Below are 9,054 nucleotides of genomic sequence, written 5' to 3'. Positions count from 1 at the left end.
GGGAAACAGGGCACATTTAGAATTTTTTTATTTTAAAATTGGATTGGGGTTATTCAATTCTTTTTGGCAAGGGGTTTTTTGGATTTAACCTTAGGTAGCGTCTTGCCCCCGTGCTTTTTTTTACCCCCCTGCTAGATTTTGTTTTAAGTTTTTTAAAATTTTAAAAAATTTTCCCCTTTTCACAACATCTGAGCCCGAGACTGGGGGGTGCTAACAAATTTATAAAAGGTTGGGTTAAAAAATGAGAGTGGGTTTAAAGGGGGAAATAAATCTAACATTCTCTAAGTCTAATGGGCAGAGTGGAAAACTCCTAAAGGGAAAGGGAAAGGCCAAAACCCCCAAAAAATCCACCCCAATCACAGAACGTTTGGAAAAAAGGGAAAAAAAAAAAAACAAAACAAAAAACATAAATCCCCGGTTTTAAAACAGGGGGAAGCACAAGGGGGCAAACCAACCGAGGCAAAAGCTGGGACCATCGCTGCTGGGGGGCAAACAAAACCCCTTTTAAGGGTGAGACATCCTGCTGGAGAAAGAAACACAGGGGGGGCAAAAAAAGATCCCCAAAGGTTTTAAAAGTGGAGATGGGGCCCCCTTTAAAGCTGGGGGCAGAGGGACAAGGGTGAAATGGGGAAGTTTTGGGCTTCTAGACAAGCTCTCCCAACTCCATTTCCCCTACCCGCAGTGTTTCTGCCGCCCTTTTTGGCCCCATCTCCCCCTCCAAAAAACACCCGATACAAACAAAAACCTTTTACCAACCCTTGCAGAGCTGAAAGCTGGGTGAGGGAAAAACAGCCTTTATTTGGGCTGATGGGGGAAGAGATTTACTAAAAGCTGCAGCAATGCACTCGGAGGAGTGGAGGGTGGGCAGCCCTGATCTTAAACAGGGCTGTAGTCTAGATCTAGAATAGAAAAAGTGAAAACAGTTTAAGTGGTCATCAGTTAACTGGTCTCTGGGATGATGGTGAGAAGGTTAAAAAGATGCTTGGGGGGACAATTTACTCAGAGAATTTTAAAGCAGAGGAAAAAGGACTATGGAAGGGGTGTTTGGGGTTTGGGAAAAGGCGGGGATTGGGTTTGAACCCCCGGGTTTCAGCTTTTGACTTGATCTAGTTTAGAATGTTCCCCCCTGGCTTAGTGAAAATCCCCTTGCAAAATACTCTCCATATGATCTAGGCCAGTTCTGACCACACTGGATCTCCTCTGTGTTTTTTTAATCCCATGTCGGACCGAGCCTCTACAAGCTTTGGGCCGTCAGAAGATGCTGATGAGATCTACAGCGACCAAACCAGAGGAGCATCATCTGAGCTGCTGACCTTTACAAAAAGTGAGAGCATGTACAGTAACGAGCAACAATCATCCATCATTTAGATATAAAGTCAGCATTTCAGGTGGCCTTACTTAGTTTTTCATTTATGTTCAGACCCTGTGGACGTCCAAAAGCAGAACTCCTGTGAGGAACCGGGACCTCCAGGATGCTGAGGAGCCTCCTAGTCCCCACCTGAGGACGGCACAGAGGAACACACCTGGAGTAAGCCTTTATTAACATGACAAACAGAGAACTCAACTTTAAAATTGGTGTCGAGAAAATTCTGTGGATTAATTTAGCTTCTTTTTTACAGGAGAAGCAGGTTGAATATGGAAGCAGTGATCTAGCAGTGGGATCTCAGTGGAGCAGAGTCCATCCACACGTGTTTGAAGGTATGTTGGTTGTTTGACTAGAGAGGCGTCACATGCAGACAGTTTCAGACTCTGAGGACACTTTGCTTTCATTGATGAAGGAGCTGAAGCAGAGGATGGAGAACACAGACCACTAAGGAGGAGAAACATGGCTCCTCTATTTGTCTCTCCAACATTCTGGAGTCCTGGACTGAAAAACATTGAAGACCCCACAACTAAACCATCAGTCTGCTCCACCCAGAAAGAAGGTAAAGAACCTTTATTGCTTCCAGATGTTCATCAGTATTGGTGAAGGTACTAAAAACAGATCTAGAACAAACAGATTCAAAAACCACAGCCATCCCATCAAGGTGGTCTAACCTTTAATCCTTATCTTTCCATCATGAATGGATGTTAACCTCAATTTTCATCTCTGTAACCAAACCTTCACCAGAACCAGAAGTTAACGGTTCAGAAGCAGCTTCTGATCCAATGTGGGAGAATTTCCCCCTGGTTTATGTCTGAAGGGTTTTTAGAACTTATTAAAGCAGAGAAACTAACCTGATGAAACCGACTGAAGACTCCAACAAATGCAGCATTTTCAGGCATTTTCTCCAAGCATCCATTGTCTACAGTTATCACTGCTGTTAACTTTAGCTTCTCTCTGTGTGTTTTCCTCTTCTCTTGGTGAAAGTTCCACCCACTGCATGAAAAGTGAGATTTTCGTCCCCGTAAACCCCCGTAAACTCCCGCAGATCTGCCTGATTTTCGTCAGTTTCCGACAATTTGCAACCCGTGCTGGTCCGCGTTTGTCGTGCCACAAATTATTGCTGGAAACGGACTCTGACGTATGTGGAGAGCGATCAGCTGTACTAATGGCCCTAATTAGCATATGAATGCAGCAAACCCGCGCGGCTGGCCAGGTCTGGCTTGAATAACCTTCTCAGTATTGGCTGAAACCACTGTTCTCAAACAAATGAAATCGCTCGTGATTGGCAGCAAAACCACACGTGGCCACGCCAGGCTTTAATTTTCTTACTGAGTATTGGACGGAACCACTTCTTTTTAAACAAGTAAAGTCGCTCGTGATTGGTTGGCATATATATATATTTACATATATATATTTATTCATATATATATATATATATTTATTCATTCATATATTTATTCATTCATATATTTATTCATTCATATGGTGTGTATTTATGTTATCCTACACTACTACACAATTATTAGGCTACCATCAAGGACATGAATGAATTTATATAGGAAATGAACATTTGCAGGAAGCTGTTTATGCAAAGAAAGAGCTTTATTGAATCACACACAACTATATACAACGCTATCCAAACACATGCGTTTCTAAAAATTAAAACTCTGTGAACGGTCCGTTTGCTTCCTCGGGGTTGGAGGTAACTGGCAGCATTCCCTCCGAGGCAGGTCCGATGTGCAGACGCCTACTGTACGTGGCCCTGTACTTCGGCATCGCTTCTAACCGGGACTGCAGCTTAACACAGAGTTCAGTGAGATCCAGCCTACGAAATTGCGGCGACCGTACAATCCATCCAGACACCGCCGAGGAAGGCGGACTTCCAGAGTTCCACTTCCTCATCTGCTAGCACACTCTGCCTCGCTTTCAGCAGCTGAAAAAAAAAATGAATCAGCGCACTGCGTATGGACACAACACATCTATTAATGCACCTGAAAAATAGTCACCAAATAAAGTCTTACCCTCTTTCTTCTGGCCCGACTCCGAGCAGATTGCCTCCGCACGCAGCGTGTTGGCTGGCAGCCTATATCTGAAGCTCCTGCGTACCGTCTGAAAATACGTCTTACAGGCAGCTGGAAAACAATTAAATGAGAGTGGTATAAATAAAAAATCAAACGCAAGTCACAGTAACAAGGAAGGAGAAAACATTAAAACAAGTCACTTACACACAATGTCGTCTTTATCAACATTGTGCAAATCTGGACTTGCTGATTATGGCTCCGAGCAAATAGGAGGTCACCGCCTCATTGTGAGGCGACAGTAGTCTGTGAAAACAAAATGTAAAAGCTATGATCGGTATCTATCTGTATCCATTTCCTTTTACCGCAGAATGAAAGCATATTCATTAAATCTTACCCTTGCTCCGGTTCATAGCGCCTGCAATTAGTCTCCGAGTTGTTAAGACGGCATACTGCTTCCTGTAATCACAAAAAATACACTTTAATAAAGCTTGTTCTTGCAAGGCTAGGCTAGATAGGCTAATAGCTAGGCTGCTATTAGCCGGTAGCTTAGGCTAGGCTGCTTTTAGCTTAGCAGGCAGTAATCGAACATATATTTACCGCTAGCATCTCTTCTTTGAGTTCATCTTGTTCGATGCAGAGTCGCCATCGCGTCCAAGAGGAGTTTTACCCCGAAATCCAGACGCTCCAGACCGCCTGCACAAAGCAAAGCAGCATCCTCCACTATGGATCCAGACCCCGCCGCTCTGTTTCTTGGAGATTGTACAGAGCATGCGCGAGATGAACCAGAGTTTCCGCGGATCAATAAAAATAATTAAAAAATCATTCTTTTTTTTTTTTTTTAAATCAAGGCCTTAATTGGCACTAAAATTATTTAAATATGTTTATCGAAGTATTTATAATTCTTTAATAAAAAATGCTTATAAAAACAATTTCGTCAGATATATTATATCGCTCCAGGCGGAGAAAAAGCTAGAGGATATATATATACGTATATATGTGTGTGTGTGTGTTTACATACATACAGGAGTCATGGAACTGTGCTTGCAGCTTCTTCATATTTCATGTACACTAATAACTTGTGTACATGGTTCTTGTTGATGGTATTAAAATCATTTCTAATAGCATTTAAATAGCATTAAATTAGAGTCACTCATTCCTGTATGAACCCTGTGAACGCTTAATTTAATATGACATATTAAAAAAATCCCACCATCATCCAGCATATGTTCAGTTTCTGCCCAAATATATATATATATATTTTTGTAGATTTTTGTAACGGGGATAAGGATAATTCAAAACTGCATTTTTTTAATGAACTTGTTCACTACTTCCAAACTCAGCATCTCTTTTCATTCCTGTAATAAGAAGTTTCTTTTGAATGGATTTCATTAAAGTTTAAGTCCCTCGGTATAAAATAAATATTTTGATGGAGATGAGAAATCTGCTTCCTCGTTGGTGAATAACCAATAGTTTGGATCCAATCATTTAAATAAACGGTGTTAGTTTTTTTTTTTTTTTTATATATATATATAAGAATTGTGCTATAATTTCTAGTCACCGATCTGTTGCTGCTATATTTTAATTTGACGAACCGGAATTTGTCGATGTTCTTTTTCCTGTTTGGTGCAATTGCAATTGCGGATCTTGACCTGGCCGGACCTTATGACCACAGTGTACCAATCTTCTGATGGCTACTTCCAGCAGGATAATGCGCCATGTTATAAAGTGAATCATCTCAGACTCATTTCTTGAAACTTTTCCACTTAAGTAATTGTGAATTGAGCATATTGACAGACAACATTTTATTTTTTATCTTAAATGCAATTTTTTTAAAAATAATTACTGCTCTAAATGTATTGCTCTGTCGGCTAAAGATCTGTTTTGGTCTCTATACTTTAATTAAATAAATCAATTCAAGCTAAAATGTGAGAGGCTATACTCACTAACTCCTGTTCTTCTTTTCCAGATGGTCAGCTGCTCCTTGGACCGGCGCCTCTGTGTCTGTTGGACGTCTGCTGTCCTGTTAAAGACTCGCTCGGCAGCAGTAGATGGGCGCTGACATGGAGCCGGGTTCTTCTGGAGGATCCTTCCTGCTTAAAGCTAGTTTTCCTCTCTACTGTCACCACTTCATTGCTCAGGAGGAGGGACTGCTGCATTCATGACTGGATGTGATTGGCTGAGCTTCCCTGGATTGAATATGTTTCTTTAAACGTTATAATTCACTAAATTTATCTTCATCATATTGTAAATAGGATCTAACTGGATGTTTATAAATTAATTTAATTCTGTTTGTGTTGAATTCTGTTACATGTTTCTGTTTTAAAGCTCTCATGTAAATTGCCTTGATATAACATTAGCTGTGATTTGTTTTTATTTTAAAAGACTGAATTATATCAAATCTTGCCTAATGAGTCTGGTTCTCTCAGGTTCTTCCTGTCATTCTATCTTCACCTGTTATTTATTATCACTATAATAAAGGTTTGATTTTTGTTAAGGCTGTTGAAGTAATTGGTTGTAAATTGGTTCTTTATAAATAAACAAACTGAAGTCAACAGGAGCAAGAGTTCTAATATTACTATAGTACAGCGCTTCAGCATATTTGTGGTTATTATTGTTTCTCATGTAAACAGAAAAATTTTTTATGGTCATCTTGCAGCTTCTGAACAAATTAGGTCTATAAAGTTTGTGGTTGTTGTTCATCAGTGGCAGTTCCAGAAAATGTTGGTAGAGGCGGCCAGTTAGCTCTATAAAAAGGACAGAAAGCATAAAACAATTCAAGTTAGGGGAGCTAAAATCAAACTGCACTCTGTAACAAACCATAGAAAACAGGTTTGTGGTCGTTGTTCATTAGTGGCGGTTCCAGAAAAAATCTATAGGTTTGCACAGAGGGGAGGATGAAAATTAATAGATGTCAAAAACATTTTACAGTCAATCTCTGCTGATCACAATAAACAACAAGAACATGAATTCAAACATCTATATTTTCCAAATAAATCACTAAAAACAGACCAGATTTTCATGAGGTCCTTGGGAATGAAGCTCCGCTCATATTTATATATTGGTGGAAGTTAAATAAAAATGATTTCTAAATAATCACTCGACCTGTTCTAACAACTTCTATGCTATTTATTTATTCATTTTTTAATGTTAAATTGCATTAAAATCCTTCCAGATATGAACCCCTCCCAGAGGTTAAATACTGTTTGTGGTCCTTAAAGAGTCCTTGCATTGGATTTGGAAACGCTGCCTAATAAAACGCTCTGCTTTACCAGCAGCAACATCAGAGCCTTAATGGCTTTTTTTCATCACAGATGAAAGATCTTGCTGGCCAATAAACTGCTGGCCTGTTTTCTCACCTAAATTGTTTGTGAAAATTGAAAACCATTCAAATTTCTCTTGTTGGTTTATTTTAAAGTTTGCAATTAGATTTTTAAACTTCTTTGAATTTTTTTAGTTAATAATGGGAATTAATTTTAATGATTCTTTTTTGTCTGTTGTAAAACAAATTCTGTGTTAGCCTTGGTTCTAAAATGCTCTCTTGGTTATTCCTTTGAATCCAGGAGCAGTGAAGTACCTGGGATGCTCAGTCAGTCACATAAAAAGTCTGAGGTTTTTGTCTTGGAGTTTATGTAGTAATTCTGAGTGGCCAGTAGATGGCGTCATTGCTTTTAAATTAAACTAAACCCAGTGTCCTTATCCCTTTAGAAGGCACTCAGTGAAATACTTTGAAAATCTACATTTCCAGCCAATAGTGTTATTGGAATCCAGGACTAGACCTTATTACCTTTGTAGCATAAAACAAATATGTTAATAGTTTGATGGTAAAAATGAATGTCAATGTAATAACTAGAAACGCCAACTAGCCCAAATATATTGAGAAAAATAACAAAAGTGCTTCTATAAGAAATTCATGAAAAACACTCAGAGTGAAACAACATAACCTTAGAGGCATTAATGCTGATACTGGCACCTACATTTTTTGTTTATAAACCTAAATATAATTGTTTAGGTTATTAACTTTTTAAATGTTCCCTTTTTAACTTTTCAATTAGTGTTTTACCTTTTTTTCTTGACTTGTTAACTTTTTTTCCCAAACTTAATTTACAGGAGGAGGTAATATCATTAAAGGGCTCCTCTAATTGGTCAAATGCCAAGATAAGATGTACAGCCATGTAGCAGGATCTTTGCTGAATGGCTGGATATAGATCTTCTGCTTCTAGATCTCACTGAGGGAGGGGGGGCTCCATTTGTAAGGGGGATGCAATTGATCCAAAATACTAACTCGCCCTATAAAGGGTTAATTGAAACACATCCATCATACAATACATGAAATCAGCTCACTTCACAAAGTATTAAAAACAAACTTTCATTTAATTATTATTTTTAATTGACTGACAGCAAATCTAACTTAAAGTGTGGTATAAACATATTTTTTGTATTTTCTATCAAAGAATGTTTTAAATATTTGCAAATTGAATCCTTAAAGATAAGAATTGTTAAGTTTTCATAATGTTAAACTTCTAAATATGATGAATAAAAACAGGAAATGGATGCAGTGGTTCTACTTGTCATCAGATGCTGAATAAGACATTTACAGAGTGGAGCATTTATTTCTGTTGAGGTTTTTAAGTGTTGTGGTTTTGGTGAATATTTTATCAAATGGAAATTTCTATCGTAGTCAAGTTTAGACTGATTGTAAAAAGTATCAAAATAAAAAAAGATCCAGTAAAGGGGATGCTTTACCTCCTTTGCTGTTTATTAAAGCTATTCAACCTTAGCAATAACCATAAGAACTGGCTAGAATGAAACAGGCATAACAATTGGGCATCAACAACACCGTTATGCATTATTTGCAGCTGATGCATTGTTAGTTTTTAAAAACATAGAAAAGTCTAAAGCCAAATTATTAGAAATTATCAAGTATTTTGTTAAAATCTCAGGGATTAGATTAAACAAATATAAATGATTTAGAAACCAAGTTGGCAACCTAATATAACACAAAAAAATGGGGATCTTTATAATATAGAGAGAGTACTTTTTAAATTTATATATATATATATCTATATATATATATATATATAAACAGGGAAATTAAAGCACTTTAATAAATATTTACAGCTGAGGAATTGGATTTGTTTGACTTTATTAGGACCCAACAAAACTAAACATAATTCACTGAAACAAATATATTTAATTATACAGAAAATTAACAAATTAAATAGAAGTGTTTCTGTATTAACGTGAAATTGAGAAAGGTACAGTCTATCTACATACATACAAATTCACAAAAATACAAATGAGCTCACAGCTTCAAATACTACAGCTAGAAACCGACTAGCCTGATAAACCAGACTAAATGTGAGATTAAATGTGTAATTCGCAGGCAAAAATGATTTTGGCCACTGGGGCTAGTTTACTAGGCTAGAAATATATTGCATGTTATATTGACTATAAAATAAAGTAACTCAAAAAGTTTTAAAGACTTATGCATAGAAGGAGTATAAAAGTAAATGGCATCATGCATGCACAATGTACAAATAGAAAAATATTATAGCATTAACAGACATGTACTTGTATTCAGTCTTGATGTGTAATCTTGAAATTATATGTAGTATGTAAATACCATAACAATGTCATCATACATGTATATTATTGTACTCATTTTCT

General features: G+C 37.4%; 1 long non-coding RNA gene across 1 annotated transcript; it reads left to right on the top strand.

The window, feature by feature from the left end:
- The first annotated feature begins 1,168 nt into the window (after positions 1-1,168).
- LOC119783517 lies at positions 1,169-5,833 on the top strand. The gene is made up of 5 exons (XR_005280810.1): positions 1,169-1,324; positions 1,421-1,528; positions 1,620-1,698; positions 1,779-1,925; positions 5,354-5,833. It is a non-coding gene; the product is annotated as an uncharacterized LOC119783517 (long non-coding RNA).
- Positions 5,834-9,054: the final 3,221 nt, after the last annotated feature.

The sequence above is a fragment of the Cyprinodon tularosa genome, unplaced genomic scaffold (genome assembly GCF_016077235.1).
Source record: "Cyprinodon tularosa strain WSP-4 unplaced genomic scaffold, ASM1607723v1 ctg2067, whole genome shotgun sequence".
NCBI lineage: Eukaryota > Metazoa > Chordata > Actinopteri > Cyprinodontiformes > Cyprinodontidae > Cyprinodon > Cyprinodon tularosa.
The sequence above is the reverse complement of the archived record's forward strand: the minus strand, read 5'-3'. Positions and strand labels throughout refer to the sequence as shown.